A 19,269-nucleotide genomic window follows, 5' to 3' on the forward strand; every position below is an offset into this window, starting at 1 on the left:
AGCAGCATAGCTTGTCTTCACTCCCAACACCCCACTGTAGGCCCCTGCTCTCCTGACATGCCCACATTGCCCTGCTCTCCTCTAAGCTCTTCCCCTGCTCTAAACTAACCGACAACTAATAACTGATAAGGGGTTAACCTCCTGGTTCTGCACATTGATAAGAGACTATTAATTTTTCTAAACTCAAACATCAGATCTTTCTTGGACTTTTAGATAAAATGTCAGGAGAATTGCACCATCTAATTCACATTTAATAGGCGATCTACTAACCACTTCCTGCTCATAATCCAGTATCTTCCCCTACCAGCTCATATTTAGATTTCTTCCAAAATGAAAATTTGCTCAAGAATGTATTAAAGCCTTTAGGATTTGATGTGTGGAGATTGCAGTGGCATTCTAGCAGAAGAAATAGGGATGGACTACCTCATTAGCATACACACCTTATTGTAATCACATCTTCAGCTAAATTTTCCCCCCATCCCCATAGGAAAAAGGAACTTGACCATGAAGTCTGAATACTAAATTTACATTGGTGATGGTGATTGTCATTTTAGTGTTCTCCTTACACATTCTAGAAATCTTTCCACCCTTGCTCACAAGTCATTCCTCCTCCTAGGGAACTTAGAGTAATCACAGGCCAAGTTTCTCAGGAAGCAGACTGAGATGGGAGTGAGTGGAATGCAGAGTGATCTGGGAGCCCCACTTGCGAGTGTGCAGCAGGCCTGGGAAGAATGAGAAGTTGGGCCAGGCTGCAGCAGCACAGAGGCCTCAGTCAGCCCCATACAGCTGAGATGGCCTTCAGCTCTGTGCCACTGAGACAAGGGGGTGAGGCGTTTTTACCCCACATCGGCCAGTCACTGGATGTAAGACCCCCAGGCAGAGATCATAACCGTGAACAAGGCAGCCCTCTTTGGCTAAAAGCCAAGAGATTCAACTGTATGCAACCAGAATGCTGGTGGCTGGGGGAATGATACTTTGGTCCTGAAGGAGAATCAGAGAGAGCACCGAGGCACCCCTCTAAGAGTAAACTCCCTGATGCCTCACTCCCTAGCTGCTCAGAAGTAGTGGCCTCATGGATAGGCCATAGTGACCCAAAACAGGATCTTTTGCAATGAAAATGAGATAGAGCCAAGTATTATGAACATACTCGAGGCTTTCATTGGGGCTTGAGCTGAAAGCAGACAGCACTGATTAAGATGGGACCAGACTGCTCCTAACAAAAGGAGGGGTAAGATTTTATTGATATTTTGGAGGGTTGGGCTAAAGTTTGGTAATTCTTTCCTGGCTGGGGACCTGGTTCCAAAAGACGTTTTCACTCTCATGCAATACTTGAGCCACGAGACAGTCATGGTCAACTTGTCCTGGGAACGATAGAGTTTCTCTTGTGGCTGATGTCATCATCCTGCACAAACATCCGGACCTTGTGATAAGGCTGAAGGACTGAAGGTGCTTAAGCTGCAATCACTGCTGCAAGAGCACAAGGGCAGAGGCAGAAGAAAGCACCGGCTCCAACGGGCAATCAACCTGTCCACATGCAAAGCCGAAAAGAATATGACCCAAAGGTTAAATCGTCAAGAAACTCCCACGCAATATAAAGATACCTTTTCATCTCATTCCAATCACCCATCAGACATCTGCAAGCTCAAATGAAGGGTCAGTGTTTTCAGCAAAAGTGGACTTTAGGTCTCTGAAAAGTAAACTAGACAACCATTATCATAACCCACACATCAGAGGTGTTATCTACAGCAAAGCTAGTAAGAAACTAATAATATATTACTCAGCTGTGTGGCCTCCAAAATTAGCTGTCTTTAAGTCAACTAAGGGCAAGTAAAGCTAGAGGGTTTATTTAGGTTTCCCGCTCCTAACAACAGTGCCTGGTTTGGGGGCAGTTCCTTCTGTGATGATTCATGATTCAGTAAGCCTATTGGCTACAGAGGGCAGGAGGCAGACTGTGTGTGTGTGTGTGTGTGTGGTATATTGTGCATGTGTATGTGTTGGAGGAGAGGGGGAACAAAACACACCACATAAACCTTGATATTTTGCTCCACCCTTCTGTATTCATCTGTCCTCCACTGAAATAATCCTAGCAGAAAACAAATGTGGTCTTGATGTTTCTGGGCTATCAATCTTGAGATGTAGCATTCAATTTCAAAGTTATTTGACCAAAGACAAGTCACAAATCTTGAGGGAACCTGGCCTTCCAGAGAGACAAGGACACTCAAAGGCATGAACTGGGGAGAACCTCATAAGTGAAGTCTCAGGCATCTCAGGCCAAGCGTTTGCTTTCTCTCCTTAGTGCTATGGAGAAAAGTCAACCTGAGGGAGAACAGCTCCGGCACAGACTTCTCCTTCGTCTTTCTTCTCCAAAGCCAAACCACTCAGGTAAGTGATGCAGCAAAGGACCCAAATGGTTCATATTCATTTACTTTGTTCTTGAGAATTACAGTGGAGCTGAAGCCTTTGTCTTTTTACATCTCCTTAAATGAGTCTGAATCAGGTAGAGAGAAGACCTTTGCCATTCTGTAGTATTTAGAGTTGGGGATGATGAAAGGATAGTTTGCACAGGACTCTAGCACCAACAGCAGGATAGAACCACATGGTCTTCAATGTGATTGACTGAAGCTATCTGCCATGAAGCCATTCCACCTAGGGTTTCTCCTAATGAGACCAGAAATCCTAGAAGAGGCCAAGGGAAGGAGAGGAACTCAGAGATCTTTAGTGACAGCAGCAGGTGGGCCATGTGGCTAGAGTCACCTCCTCGCACTTGCTCCATTCTTTCTGGAACATTAATATGTACTGTGCTTGCAGAAGAGAGACAATCTCAGTTGATTTTGATCCTAGCACTCCGGTGAGGAGACTAAACAATGTTGCTCAGAGGTCCTCATATGCTGCCTTTATCGCTCCCTCTAACCACATACTGTATGTGACCTGTTCCTTCAGTGGGTCAGAAGAGTTCTCTGTGGCACCAAAGTTAGAGTGGCAGGTGCTACACCACTGCCATTCCCTGAATACTTAGTGTTCCAGTCACCCTACTAGGTCTGCATGTGTCCTCTCATTTGATCCTTATAAGCACCCTCTGGAGTAAACCAGATCATCCTCTTCCACCAGAGAAATCAAAGATCAAAGCAAGCCAAGAATCTGCCACAGACTCCCAGTCACACAATCACTAAGAGGCCAAGTCTGGACTTGAACCCTCACCTGTCTGGCTTCAGCCAATTTCTGTTGAAGTTTTGGAAGCCCCAGCTCTCTCACAGCTCTAGTACCACCCTGTAGTTTTCCTTTTACATTAAAGGGACATTTAATGACAACTTGCCGTGTACCCAGAATCCCACTCACCTCCATGCCCTGCTCAGAGCACTGGGCTCAGGTTACCTCAAGGACAGGGACTCCTCTGCCACTTTTCAACCTTTCCAGTCACCCACTTGCAACGACCCCAGCACAGCAAGAACCCAACGAGTGTCACTGACTGAATGGCTGATGTACGAGCAAGACTGAAAGATAAATCAGCCAAAGGGAAAGCTGGCCCATATTTTCACAAAGTGGCAGTGTGTCACTCCAAATAAAATGCTTGTATAGACCCTATTTGGTTCTTAGGGCCCAAACTGCCTTTACTTGCTCTGAAAATCTGGATCACTATTTGCTTTTGTTACATTGATCATTTATTTTTTAAAATGTTTTAATTAGGGGAGAAAAATGCCACTGCTAATTAAGCTTGAAACAATAATTAACACCTGTCAGAGGTGAGGCTCTTGTTCCTGATGGAGGCACATTGGTCCATGTAGACCCCAGGATAAGTGGTCATACCTGTTTATGTATGGCTTGTCCTTCTCCATATTTCACAGATGATAGGATACAGCTCTGCATCTCTTCATGTTAATTCTATTTGAAATACCCCCCACCAACATCTTAGGGCTCTGCCATCTAATAAGTGCAGCCAATTTATTGATACTAAATCCAGGACAAGACAGACTCACATTGATGTGGGCCACAGGGCATTTAAATTAAACAGGAACTCTCCAGCCATCTGTGTTTTAACTTTTTTATGCCTTGATAATAAGCCCTGTTTAGAATAATTTGCTGTGGAAACTGGGACTTCGTGACTGACAGAGAAAGGCCGGGTATAAACAACCCAAGCAGGCCCCTGAATTTGCGAGAATGTCAGGCGAATTTAGACTCATCATAAAAGAATTCTCAGTGACTGTATTTCAATATGACACTTTTATGGTTTTTTATTTTCTAGCCCATTGCAGCCCCAGAGCCCTGGCATGATTTATACAGCCTGGCAGTGCATAATCTTTTGTATAAGATATACAGGCCTCCGGAGGTTTAATTTCTTTCCTCACTGCCACTGACAGCATTTGTGCTTCCCTTCTCTTCTATTTTCATTTCTAATGAGATATTGGACTTTGCTCAGTGAGAGGTGATATTTCCACATTTGCAGCCTGACAGGCTAAATCACCAGATCTCAGTGGTGAGGATACAAACCCATTTAAACTGTGTCAAAATATTCATGGAGCCCCATTGATTTGGGCAACGGTTATTAGGAAGCTATTTGGAAAGTTCAGGTTTAATTTTTGGAGCTTTCTGCTGCAAAATCACTCAGTTACATCACAGAGAAAAAGGTATCAGAAGGATAAAGAAGACTGAGAGATGTGGGGTGTTGCCTTTATTTGGTTGGAATTATTTTTAGTCCAGAGATGACCTTTGTTAAAAAAATTTTTTTAACAGAAAAAAATTTTTTTTCCAGAATGGTGCATTGGTAAACATGTGACAGGAAGCAAAGTAAGTTTTTCCTATTGCATATAAATGAATAATAAGTCAAGCTATTGAAATGTTTTTTTAAAGCAACAGTGAACACAACTGACATAGGAGATTAATGCTTTGCATTGCTACACTGACTTTTACTTCTGCCTTTGATCTTAAATCTAGCTGAAACTATTGCTACAGGAGTTTAGCATCTAAGTGGGATGGGTTCAAGAAGACCCAGTTCACTTAGCATTCAGGAGCATCACAGGGGAAAATTCCCATGAATGAGGGAGGCAAATGTGGCTCCCCCTGTAGCTGTCAGGATAAAAAAGCAACAAATGGCCAACGGAAGGAATTTGGGAGCCCTCAGCAGAACCCAGGAAATGCACATGCCAGAAAAGACCATGATATAAATCCACTGGAACACAGTGTTACAATGTCCTTGGACACTACAAAGACAAAGTCCTTTGAAGGGACCAAGCACAGTTGACTTTAAGATGGTAAGGTCATTTGCAAGAGTTGTTTGACACATAACTTGGAACTTTGTACACGCTTCTATTTGTTAGTGTTCCCAAGTTCACAAGAACCTCATTAAATGGCACATACAACATGCATACACACACAAGGAAAAATCACTTTGGCAATTTATGGGCAATAAAGTGTTTTCTGTACCACTTTACAATAAGTGGACATTAATGATTGCTAAATTACAGTGGAATTCCTATGGAACAGCATATTACATTCACATTAATACCAAATGAGTTCATTGTGAGACATGTTATTGCAGCAAATATCTCAGGAATTAGTGAGAAATTAAGAAATGCCAGGGCAATTAGCCCCATGTGGGGAGAAGTGGCCACCCATTTGGATGGTGGGCCACTCAGATGTCAATACGTTTTGGCCTGGCTTGAATGAAAACTTTGATGCACAGGGGCTTGCAGAGCCCTCTGGGGACACAACATTTCTATGCTAACACACTTCAGAACTTTTCATAACCCAAGATCCTCAAGGTCCCCCAGGACTATGGCTGTGTGAGTCTTCTGATAACAGGGTACCCCAGATCTGAGGAATGTGCTCAAATATGGTGAAAAATTCAGGGTAGATGTAAATTAGAAATTCTCAAAACTAACTTTAGTTAAACGATAGAAGCCACTTGAGATGTGTTCCAGATTCATTCTCTCTTAGGAGCTTTGGGCATGCATGCAGCAGGCTTCCGTGACTCCTCTTCCTCCAAGGCCCCAGAACTTGATCTTCATGAAAAAAGCCAAGAAAATTCCCACACAGGGACCATTAAACCATCTCCAAAGCAGCAGAATCCTGCAGCAACTCCAGAGATCCCAATGTGCTGATGACACAGGCAGCTCAAAAAAACCTCTTACAGCAGGCTTATATGTATACAAACTATCACCCAAAACACAATTCATGGCCAGGATACTGGGGCTATAAGAAAAGAAGGCAAAGCCCTGTTTTCTTGTCCAACTTCATCCAGTCAAGGAGGCAACCCTGCATGCAAAGTCTGTCCAGCCCTCCTGAGTAGACATCTTGGCTCTGAAACAAGCTTGTCTGGCTTTTGATCCTCTATAAGCCTCAGTTTTCTTAAGTGCAAAATGAGATTGATAATGTGGCTTCACAAAGCTGGTTGTAAAGCTAAGTAAAATACTGTTGATGTCAGGAGCAGCAGCATCAATGGCACCTAGCAAGGACATGAACTGGAACTGTAATGAGTGTGACCTCCGTTTCTCTTGCTCATCCTTTCTCCCCCCCCCCCCCCCGCCCCGTCCCAGCTGCAGTCTTCATGACTCCCAGTGCACTGGTACTGCATACCAAGTGCAAGCTGGCTGTGCCGTGAATAGAAAAGATGGCCGAGGGACAGAGAGCCTAGCTCAACTACCATCCCAAATGGAAAGTATCATAGAGTTTCTTAAACAGAAACTTCCTCCTAATTGCTAGTCCTAAATTAGAAGGACTCATGACGCCTACAATTTTTGCTGTCTTCTGGTTTTCCTGTGTTTTACTCATGCTGTGGGTATTTTATGTAACTAACAGTTGACATGTTCACATTGAGATTTGCAATTTGTTCAGCATTTTTGAGCGCTTACTGAATACAGACTGTGCTAGGCAAAATAGCAGACAAAGGGTTGAATTAGACATGAGCTCTTTACTCAAGAGGCCAGTCATCTAGTAGGTAAATAAGCTCCTGAATAAATTTGCTCCCTGTGTGGGGTTTCCAGGGAAAATTTCCCAAGTTTATGTTTGTAAATGTCACTAGGGCAATGATGTGCTAGGGAAGGTTCAACAATCATTTTGGGGTGGGGAACAGGGAGAGGCTGTCTTTATGTACAAGCTGTAAATTTTCTGGACATAAATTTATTATAAATACTGATTTGGAGAATGTTCAGCTTGTATTTACAAACAAAAATAAAATTCTTCATTGTAAGTCCAACTACTCAATTGATTCTCTCAAAAGGGATTTTGTCAATTTTTTTTTTTTTTTTTTTGGTACCGGGGATCGAACTCGGGACCTTGCGCTTGCAAGGCAGGTGCCGGAACCACTGAGCTAAATCCCCGGCAAAATTTTGCCAATTTTTGACAGACACTTCTAACCATTCCCATCCTGGCTGATGAGTGATGAATGAGTCTAGTTCTGGTATGAAGAGTGGTTGATATTTTCATTTACATTAATGAGTAGAACAAAAGTGAAGAAATGAAGGCATCTGTCAAAACTATATTCACTGGTTGATGACATGAATGACATCTTTGCTGAATCAGATAATAATTGTCAAAAACTGGAAGAAAATTCCCTCAGATTTTTGTGCTACTCACAATGTAACAGCTACAGGCATGACATCCTTTTAACCTTAATCTGCATTGGTAACATTTTCTCCATCACTTTCTTAGCTCTGGCTACTCACCAAAACAATAAATCAAGGGCTGATTTGCAGCATTTGCTTATTTTCAAAGTAAATACTCCTACCATGGCCAATTTCCACTTGCTAAAATGATGTCACTGAAAGCAGAATTGAAAGAGGACGCACAGTGCCTAAGCCCCACTATTGTATACTATTTCTACCACACAAATACAATAGAAGTAAATAATGTCCAGAGCATAGACAACAGCAAAACCTAGTGAAATAATCAGAAATCAATGAGTCTTGAGTATTTTCTTTGTTTTTAATAGAATTTATTTAACTGCAAGTGTGTCATGAGTTTTCCTCCCAAGTCCCATTGAGTCCTCAGTGATTTGCCCTTCTCCTTCGTGGCACCTTTCATCAGGTGTTATCTGAGAGCAAATGCAGTCATGTTCTATGTGGTGATACCCAGGGGCACCCCCTCCCATAGCAGCATCTTCTCATCTGACCATGGATGCCCTGACGGTTCATTCCAGTGACCCAGCCTCATAGAGCTGGTCTGTAGCTTTCTTGAAGGCAGCATTTTCCTCAGGTCCCTGGAAGCCTTTATTACTGAGCATTAGTTTGTGCATGTTTTATTCTAGAAAAATTTTCTTCTTCCTCTTTTCCTTTCTTCATCATAAAATAGTATTATGCAGCTAATTATTTTGGAAAAGAAGGCAGAATTAAAATCATTTCTGGTTTGGGCCTTTCTCTTTTTCTGAAGTGATTATGGTCTTCTCTGAAATTCTCCTTGATAGCAGAGTTATTATGAGAGGGAGCAGGGATGAAAGAGAAGATTGGACATGGGAGTAGGCTGGAGGGAGGTGGATAGAGTCCATGGCAAGGGACAATCTGTGGTCTCTTGTGAGCTCTTGGCCATCCCCTCGCCACCAGCAACTTGACCTCGCTCCTAGCTCCATTCCAAGCTTTCTCCTGAGCATCACCCAAGGGATTATTTAAAATGAAGAGTCCTGGGCCCCACCCCTACCTCGCTACTGTTCTGGAGTCTGGGGCTCAGGAGTTTGCTTTCCACAAGCTCCCAGAGATAATTCCCATGTACACTGGCTTAGACCCTATGCTAGAGGCAATCTGACTTCTGATTATTTTGTAAATCAAGAGTTTTCACTCGGCAAGTGAAATGGCCTTGACTGGCTGGGTCACTAACAATCAGGAGTAGTAGGAAATTAAAAGTACAGAATGGTGGAGCAGTTATATCTGTAGGCCAAAATAGCAGGTAGAAGTAAGGAAACCTGGCCTAAATGACAGGAGAAGGCGATAATCAATATACTAACATAAAACAATAATGCAGCTGGTCCAATAAAACAGCCCAATAGGGAGCCATAGAGAGCATCATTAGTGTCCCTCCATAATGAAGCCCAAAGAATGCAGCTCGCATTAGCCAGGGCAAAGCCTCTTCATGCGGAATATTCTGCCATGCTGCAGCCACATTTATTTTATTTGAAAGAAGAATGGTCCTGTTGCCAAGACATCAGATGGTAAAAAGAGATATATTTGATGGATAATAAAAAAGGGTCTGCCACAGCCTCACAGAACACATTTCTAATGAAAATGCTTCTACCACATGGAATTCAGAGCATGATGTGGAGATGCCTTCAGAGGAGGTGAGATGGGGAGAGCAGCGCAGAGTGAGTCAGGAGTGTGACCAGAGAAGAGACCATTATTTTAACAATAACAAACAACAACAACAACCACAAAAAAGCCACTCGACAAACATCACTCACTCTTTCTCAGCCCGTTCTTGTGATACAGACTGACAGGCCTTTTAATATGAAATAAATCAGGCAGGAGAAGTGTCTGGAAGAACATACAGATTGAGGGCTGACTGACAGAACGCCCCGAAACATGCTCTGTTTGCGTTTGCCTTTCGAGTAGCTAACTTGAAAGGATGTCAGGCACTTGGAAAGGCTGTGAGGATGCGCTTGGAACCTGGAGAATGCAAATGCAATGTGCTTATTTCTGAGGCTCCTTCTGACACTGGAGCCCTGCTGTGTACTGCTGCAGACATGAGCAAGCAGACCTTGCAAATAAACCCAAGTGGCCCTTCCATCTCCCTCCCAACCTTGGGGTAAAAGGCTTTTTGTTTAATATCTGGTTTCATACTTAGTTAGGACTAACTGATGCCCCTAAAGCCAGTGCACTCACACTGAGGCATTAGGGTCTCGTCACTTCTCACCAAGAATACGGACTGGTAACGAGCTGTGACAGCTTCCAAGGAGGTGTGTGGTCAGTGGGCAGCCCTGTCAAGACTCTTCCATCTTAGTCCAACCTGTGAGATACGAGTCCCTTTGGTTAGCTGTCTCCTTAGATTTCCTGGACTGTCTGGGGTCCACAGTGAGTCTGCAAGGCAAACGCCAGTACCCATCAGTTATGAGACAACAAAAGTCTGTTTCAACATCTCCTTCAGCACAGGAGAAGTAAGTACTTCTGTGGTGAGGCAAAAAGATGCTCTCGAGGCAGGGGTGAGTCAGGAGTGAGCCTGCAGGAGAAAATGGAAGGTGAGGCAGTGGGCAAGCGCAGGGAAAGCAGGCTGTGCTGGAAGTGTGTCATCACACCTGTCCTTTTCCTCGCCTTTGTTCCCTTTTGCCTAGAAAAGCTGGCCAGCCCACACACCACCTAGTCTGCAGCCCTGCTCCTGCTCCCTGCTCCTTGGTCACTCAGCAACAAAGGTCGAATATCTGTGAGGGGCTGGCCACTGTCCTAGAAGGTAGAGTGAGAGTGACACATAAATCAGACAAAGCTGCTGTCCTTGTGGAATTTACATTCCAGTGGGACACAATGAAGAAACAAAATGCTATTGCAAACAAGATAAGTATAGATTGCTCTAGAGGAAAGAGAGTCAATCTTTTAAGTGGAGTTTGCCCAGCTAGACAGGGGGCCTACTTTCCGTGGTGTAACCAGGGACAGTCTTTCCAAGGAGGTGATATGCAAGCTGACACCTAAGTGAAAATGGTTCACCCACATGACTATAAGCAAAAGGGGTAGGCCAGGCACCACGAACAGAAAGTACAGGTGTCATGAGCCTCAAAAGCCTTTGGAAGGTTTGAAAATCAACAAGAAGTTTTAGGGCCTCCACTGGGCCTTGGAGCCAGACTGTCTGCCTCCCGACACCTGAGTGTGTGACCTTCAGTAACAAAATTGATGTCTCCAAAGTCTGTCAATCGGGGCAGTACAGGAACACTTTCCTTGTAGCACCTGTCTCATGGGGCTATTGTGAAAATTGCAGGTGCCTAGATGGTGAATGGGAACTGTTTTACACTGTGCCTGGCACAGAGTTGCCATCCAAGAAATGTTAACTGCTGCTGTAATCTTCAGACTTGGGTTCATTTTGGAGTGGAACAGGAATACTAAATCAGCTTCCTGGAGCTGTTCTAAGCTAGCATACCTGAGTTCCCTATGATGTCAGGCCACCAAAAGCATTCGAGAGCAATTATAAAGAAATTACTTTTGCAGCAATTAATCACCAGTATAAGATTGCCAATACACATCACTGCAGCATTATGACACATTGCATGACACCATCAGAATGTCGAGTAGAAAGGGGACCATTTGTAGCTGACCTTATTCAAGTCAAATCAGCTCAATCAATTGAAAGTCAATGGGAATTTTGCCTGGATAAGGGTCAAGACCAATTATTGAAAGGCTAATAAAATGGGTATTTATAAAGATGTGAGATCTTATAGTAATTTTTTACAGTTCAAAAAATATTGTTCATAAAGGTTTTCTGACTAATCCTTTATTTCAATAGAGTCTATCTGGATTTTGTATAGATTCAAGAATAGGGTAAAAAGTATAAAATGGCTAAATGTTTCTCACCAGGGAAAGGAGGAGTGAGTCAGGGAAACAGAGAGGACAAGGACATGAGCAATCGAGATGACCACCCTTAGGTCCAAGTACAGCTACATGCTCAGTTGTGCAGGATGGACTTCAGAGAGGCCCTCTGCGGGGCTCCATTGCAATGGACTGTTAGGACAAGCACAGCTGGTGGGGGTAGGGACAGGGAAGAACAAAAAGAATACTCAGCCACTGACTCCCATACCTCAGTGGTCAAAGCTTTGTTTCATAGAATATTACACCCCTTGTCATGGTTAATTTATGTGTCAATTTAGAGAATATTTTTGGGTGACATTTACATTTAAATGAGTGATTGCCTGCCAGGCTTTGACTAGAATACTCCATTGAATCTCTTTAGTTTCATAGTGGATTTTTCTGGCCCATACCATAGATTTTGGACTTCTCAGACTCTATAGTCAAATGTGCCAAGATCTTAAAGTAAACCATATATATATGGTGCCAGATCTGGCTTCATATATATATATATATATATATGGCTTCATATGCCAAGTGACCAGAAAAATATGATGAATGTCTAAATAAAACATTTATTAGAGTAAAAAGATACATTGCCATTAATCTCCTTCAAAATACTCCCCCTCACTTCAAACATACTTATCACATCCTTCTTTCCACTTTCTGAAGCAGTTCTGGAAGTCCTCCTTCCTTAGTGTCTTTATGAGGGATGATCAAAAATGAATGCTGCTAAGTTCCATTCAACAGAAGTGCAGACTTGTTAAAACAATACAGTGTGTCCTCATCTACCTTATTCACCAGATCTGGCAACATGAGTCTTCTGGCTCTTTGTCAGAGTCAAAATGACCATGAAAGGTAAATGTTTTTAATTGATTCAGGACATCAAGGTAATCATGGCAGCACAACTAAAGACACTCATGAAAACAGACTTTCAGGATTGCTTCAGGAAGAATGATGCGCTAAGAGTGTTAGAAGGGGGGGGGGTGTTTTGAGGGGGATTAATGGCAATGTGTGTTTTACTATAAAACATTTTTAAATTTAAATATATATATATATATATCTTAGTCCATTTTCTGCTGTGGTAACAGGACAGTCAGTGATTGGCTCATGGTTCTGGAGGCTGGAAAATCCACAAGCATGGTGTTGATACCTGGCAAGGGCTTTGTGGTATATTATAGCACAGCAGGAGGTGGAATAGCAATAGAGGGTGAGGGCAAGGAAGGGCCACACTCACTTTTACAACAAACCCACCCTCATACTAACTCCCTACTCCCACAACCACGACATTAACCCATTCATAATCAGCTCTCATTTGGCCCTGCCTCCCAACATTAGTACATTAGAGATTAAGTTTCAAAAAACAATCTTCAGGGGATATATTCGTACTACGACATACACTACACATTCTATTGGATCTTCAGGGCCTTGACTAGCACACCCTTGTGCTTCCAAGCTGCTCATACAGAGGTGCAGAGCAGGTTTCGAGCAGTCTCAGGCATCTGTGCCCACAGGGTGACCCATGGACTGACAGGAAGCAGGCACTGTCAGATGCTACCATAAGAAGTGACCATAATGAAAACTGGGGTGAAGCAAGGAACCAAGAGCCAGAGGACAGTGCAGGAATAGTCTGGAAATGATGTCTAAGAGTAAGAATGAGTAAGATGAAGGGAAATCCCAAGAACAGCTTCAGAATCTAAACTGGCATAAACCCTTCCACAATAACCTTGTGAATAAAAATGAAGAAATGTGGGCTCATTTTCAAATAACAAGACAACATATTTTCAAAGAAACCATTTCCATAGTTTCCAAACCATTTTCCATGGTTTAATGCCCTTATCTAGAGGCAAATCTTCAGGAAAGCAATTTGACCTGTCTAGTTCTTAGTTTATTGATTTTGAAAATGAGAGCATTAGATTGATGAAGTGTAAGCTTTCTCCCAGGTCTGAAATTTCTATCTTTCTCTATGATTTGGACAAAGATAAAGAAATGACCATGAAAGGTAAGTGTTTTGAATTGATTCAGGGCATCAAGGCAACCATGACAGCACAACTAAAGACACTCATGAAAACAGACTTCCAGGACTGCTTCAGAAAGAATGATGAGATAAGAGTGTTAGAAGTGAGAGGGAATATTTTGAGGGGGTTAGTGGAAATGTGTATAGAGTACAAATCTGATACACTAAATGTTAAATTCAGCATTTTAAGTATAACAGACTAAAATTAGTAGGATGGAATTTAGCATAACTAAATGACAAGTATGGCATTTAGGTCCAATCAATTTCATGGGACAAATTAAGAGAGATTTCTCTTGAGAGTTACGGTATTTATATTAAACACCAATCATCAGCCCTTCAAAGTCAACAGAATGAACCAACAGCTAAAGACACAGCCACTCACTGGGGCTCCTTCACTGTAAGACAGGACAGAGATGGGCCTGGGATTTAGCTCAGTGGTTTCACCGCCTGCTGCACAAGCACAAGGACCCAAGTTCGATCCCTTGTACCAAAAAAAAAAAAAAAAAAAGGACAGAGAGGCTGGATCACATGGCCTCTCAGGATCCATCCGAAGGGTCTAAGCCACTTTCATACTCTCATCCCTTTAGCCTTTGCCCTGACAGCACAGTGAGAGATTGTGGTTCAAGTCACAACCACACTAAATGTTCTTATAGGATCTGAATGAGATCACTGAATGGTGCAAGGTCACTCTGAGGGCCTCCTGGCCTTTCCTTCTCACCCACAAGGGGGGATTGTTCTAGATTGTGGCTCCCAGGCCTGGTGTATAAAGTCACCTGAACACAAGACTCATAGCCACGATGCAGCTTCAGTAACCCTCACTCAGCTCTTCAAGAGTTATAGGCCTTGAAAGGCATCCCCTGGAGTGTGTGGCCTTTCTGCTGGCTGGAACCAAATCCATCTTAAAGTTGGAAATATGACCCAGTGGGGGATAGGCTATGATTTAACATCATCCAAGTACTACTACAGGGCACACTTCTTAAAGAAACTGTTGTAAATTATTTGTGGCTAATTCTGCTGTTGGATGGAGGGCATGGTGTATTTTCAAGTACAAGAGCCCAGCTTGTAACTAATAATTGTTATATCTTCTCTGAAATTTACTGCCGATGTCTCAATTTTAACAATTTAAATAACAAGCTTAACCAAGTGGAACAAGGCTCAGGCAGGCTGGCACTCTTGATGAAAGCAGGACAACTCTTATGTCTGAGTGCATTTTTACTTTGACATGAGCGGTGACACACAGAGATGAAATCTGGTTAAAGCGGCAGCCCTTGCAACCTCATGACAGCGTCTTAGGCTTAGCAAAACAATTTCAAGAGAGTGCACACATATACTTAACTTTACTTGAGAAGACTGATTAGAGACAATGCTTATGAATATGATAATAAGAGGTGGGAGCCAGAAAGGTAAGCCAGGAGCTGTGTAATTGACAGCACTGTTTTCTTCATTTTTAATGGTCTGCTCAGTGGTCTTAATATTTGGGTGCATCAGTTTGTTTAGAGACTGGATGCGCCAAGGATTAATGACAAGAGCATATTTTAATTTTACCTGCTGTTTGAGTTGATGTTGATACTATAAGTGGTCTGATACGATATCCTGGAGATTATATTCTCAGTCACCTTTTGATTCTCTTTATCCCATGTGCTGAAAAATTCTCCCAGTTTCAAAACATGTTTCATGCCCAAAGTTACAAGAAGTTGCAACACGACTAGCAAAATTTCTTTCAAATTGCCAGGTCATAGAGAAGAGTGAAGAGCCTGCATTGTGAGCTGAAAGGCCTTGGAAAGGTCACTTCAGCTTTGTGGATGGCTGTTTCCTCTTGAGCAAATTAAAGAAGTCTATGACCTCAAGTGTACTCTAGCTGTCCTGTTCTGTGATCTTATACTCCTAATCTAATGGAACTTTAGACTAATTCAAATTCACTTACATTATTTTCAATTAAGAATCCAAAGTTGTAATGTGATTCAAGCATTTTATCAGTTTGAAAATTTCTTAAAATGTTAAACATATACCTACCATGTGACCCAGCCATTGTGCTTGCAAGTATCTATGCAAAACAAAAGAAAGCCGAAGTCTACACAAATTTTTGGACACAAATGTTCATAGAAGATTTATTTCTAATAACTCCAATCAGGAAACAACCCAAATAATCATCAAGTGAGTAGATGAATAAGTTGTGTTCTATCCATACAAGTATTGATACATTCAACATTGTAGGTGTATCACAGAATAAGTGCGCTGAGTGAAAGAAGCCAGACAAAAAGAGGACATACTGTATAATTTCATTTATGTAAAGCTCCAGAATGCAAACTAATCCATTGCATCAGAAAACAGATCAGTGGTTGCTTTGGGCAGGGCAGGGATGGCCTCCAGGAAGGAAGAATGACAAAGGGACCCAAAGGTGATGGATGTTCACCATCTTGATAGTGATGATGGCTCCATGGATACACGTATACTATATGTCAAAACTTATTAATGAGTATACTTTAAGCATCTACAGCCTATTGTGTACTTCAGTAAAACAGTGTTTACACATGTATAAATACCGAATAGTTGCTCTGGTGTGAGAAACTGAAAGTGTAAATAAGGACTAAATGTATAATAGGCAATGTGAAATAGGAAGAAAAGGGGCAAAGGGGAAGGAAGTAGGAGGGCTAGGGGAAAGGATAGAAGGGAATGGAATTAATATGAGAAATGGAAAAATAGGAACAAAATCTTTGTAAATAGGGAGGACTGGAGGGGTTGAAGGGAGGGCTGGGCAAGGGTGAAAAATAAGAACCAAGAGAGATTATGCAAAGGTGCAAATTTCCAATGATGAATGTCATTATATTGTATACCTAAAATGTACCAATGATTAGAATGAATAATCGATAATGTAAAATAGGAAGAAAAGGTCCAAAGGGGTAGGGGTAGTGGGAGGGTCAAGGGAAAGGAAAGAAGGGAAAGGAAAAATGATGAGAAATGGAAAAAATGGAAATAAAGTCTTTGTAAATAGGGAAGGGTGGAGGGCGTGAAGGGAGGGTTAGGAATGGGGAAAAAATAAGAACCAAGATGCATTATGTAAAGGTACAATTCCCAATGAGAAATGTAATTGTGTTGTATACCTACAATGTACCAATAAAAGAATTTAATAAAAATAAAAATTAAAAAAAAATTTTAAATGTGTTTAAAAATCTAAATACTATGTGCATACCTTTATTCCAGTTCTAAGAATTGATCACAAAGAATCAGAAATGTATGCTAAGATATAGCATAAAATGTATTCACTGCAACACTATTTATGAAATACAAAACAGTTGGCAAGCTGGACATGGTGGGAAACACTTGTAATCCCAGCACTCAAGAGAGTAAGGCAGGAGGATAACAAGTTCAAGGTCAGCATAGGCTACTTAGTGAGTTCTAAGCCAGCCTGGACTATGCAGCAAGACCCTGTCTCAAAACTCCAGACAAGAAGGTGGTGGGAGGAGGAGAGAGAGAAGGAGGGCACTTAAATATCTAAAGAATAAAATTGAGTAGATAAAGTATGTTACATTAAATGTTGCCATTAAACATCATGCTGTAGGGCCAGGGATTTAGCTCAGTGGTTCCACCACCTGCCTCGCAAGCAGAAGGACCTGAGTTCGATCCCTGGTGCCAAAAAACTTTTTTCAATTAAACATTATGCTATAAACAAAATATTATCATGAAAGACTATGATCTATGTGAAAAAGAAAGGTACAAAAACAATATTTATATGTAGTAGTGCAATACTTTTTAAAAGACTGTGTTGGAGATTGATAATCACACTTCTCTCTTCACCTCAGAGTTAGAAACCCATTCCAATACACTAAGAAGCTGGGAGAATGGAAAGCAAAATACCAGCTTTGTTACTCAGCATTCTGATTGGAAGAATGTAGGGCAAAGCTAAGGCAAGGCTAGCTTTCTAATCTTTTCCCCTGTGAGTTACCCTAACCCACTCCAAGCTTCAAGCCAACACAGAACTGGGCGGTGTCAGCCCTGGGAAGCTGATCCCTGTGTATTTGTCTCAACTGTCAGGCTACTGTCACACTGGACAGTGTCTTTAGCTTTATTAGCCCCCACTACTAGACACCATGGTCTCTCCCAAATCATGGAATGAAAAAGAAACATCCCCATATATTTCCAAATGCTCTCTCATTCAAGAGAGCAGAAAAGCTCCTGGCTGAGAAGCACCAGATGAGCTGAGATGAAATCCATGAATTTGAGAGTAGAAGATGCACACTTAAAATTGTCCTCAATCTCAGCCCATCTCTGCCCCATAATTCCTCTTCCAAGGGGGTAGAGGATGAGAAGGAAGCTATGAGGAAGGCAGGTCTCTGCTGTGAAGCGGCTGCACTGTGCACTGGTTACCAACTTGTCTGAGCTCAATGAGACCAACAGCAACTCACAGCCAGGAGCAAGGAGCAGGTTTATTACCCAGTCAGGCAGCAAGGGAAAGCAGGCACCAGAGTCCTGTACAAGGCCCTCCCCTAAGTCTTAGGGAAGCTTCTTTGGATGGATGGAGTCCTATCTGTTCTCCGTTTGCACCACAGCCAGGACAATACAAGGAAGGGTTTTCAGCCCTGGAGCAACAGAAGTTGGTAGGCTAATGCATTGAAGAACGTCCTATTTCTAGGAGGGACTGGTCAGACCACTCCCTCCTTATCTCAGGATGTCACTCTCACCACTTTCTACAGCAGTTCTTGAGAACTCCAGGGAAGAAGGCAGGGGCTGAGTCAACCCAAGGCCAGCTGAGTAACTGTCCTGAACTCTGCCTGACACTTGTTTTAGGAATGGAGGTCCCAATGTAATTATCCTCAGTAGAAACATGAGGAGAAAAAGAATGAAGGCCCTTGCAATCTACATATCTCTGTAAAAGTGAAGAAAAAAAAAGATGAGAAGGACATATGCTATGCTGTCACTAATGGTCACACTGCCTAGCTCTGTTAGTGGGGAGAGAAAGAGGGGAGGGGAGGAAGTTAGAAAAGTATGGACCGTTATTTTTGTTTTCCTTTAGTTTTGGGTTATATTCAATTTTTCTCCATTTCCTGAATATATGATTTTTGCAGATTTTTGCAGAGAAAGTCCTTAGAGAGAGGGAGAGAACTCAAATGAAAGGAAGTCCTAAGCTTCTCAGATACCCTGGGCTGGGCAGTATTTGCCCTGAAATGGCTCCTCATTCCATTATTTTTGGGTTAGTGTCATATACTTTGTGAAGATGGCATTTGGGGACATGTTGCCCATCATCTCTAACAGTGCTACCCTGAAACTGTCCAGCTTAATAAACAAGATTAGATTATACTCTTTACCTTTTCTTACCTGATAAAGAGAGTGACATGAAATGATTTTTCTAGAATAGCTTCCACTTAGCATCCTCGTGGGACTGACATTCAGGCATGTCGTGGATCAATCTTCTCAAATTGATCACACCAAAGCCTTAGTCTGGTACAAAACTAAAGTTACAAAAAAAATCGTAGACATTTGACTATCTAAAGTTTTTAACACCAAAAAGAATTGTGTGCACTATAATAGTGCTATTCATAAGGTAATTACATGATTTTGTTTTAAGGTATTAATTTCTAAAGTTCTTTCAGTAGCTTTGCCCTATACCAGGAAACAAAAGCTGTGTGCAAGCCATCTTCCTTCTGTCCTATTATCCTGTAATTCTACCCATCATCTCCCTTTGAAATTAACACCAAAAGTCTACTTTGGAGGCCCTCTTTGACTGTAAAGCTGACTCCCCTGTCTCTTCTCACACATACCCTCACCCTCAGGGTTATTGTGATTCAAACTCCA

The sequence above is a fragment of the Heterocephalus glaber genome, unplaced genomic scaffold (genome assembly GCF_053883595.1).
Source record: "Heterocephalus glaber isolate CG9 unplaced genomic scaffold, H.glaber_assembly_v1.0 deba00000676, whole genome shotgun sequence".
Lineage (NCBI taxonomy): Eukaryota > Metazoa > Chordata > Mammalia > Rodentia > Bathyergidae > Heterocephalus > Heterocephalus glaber.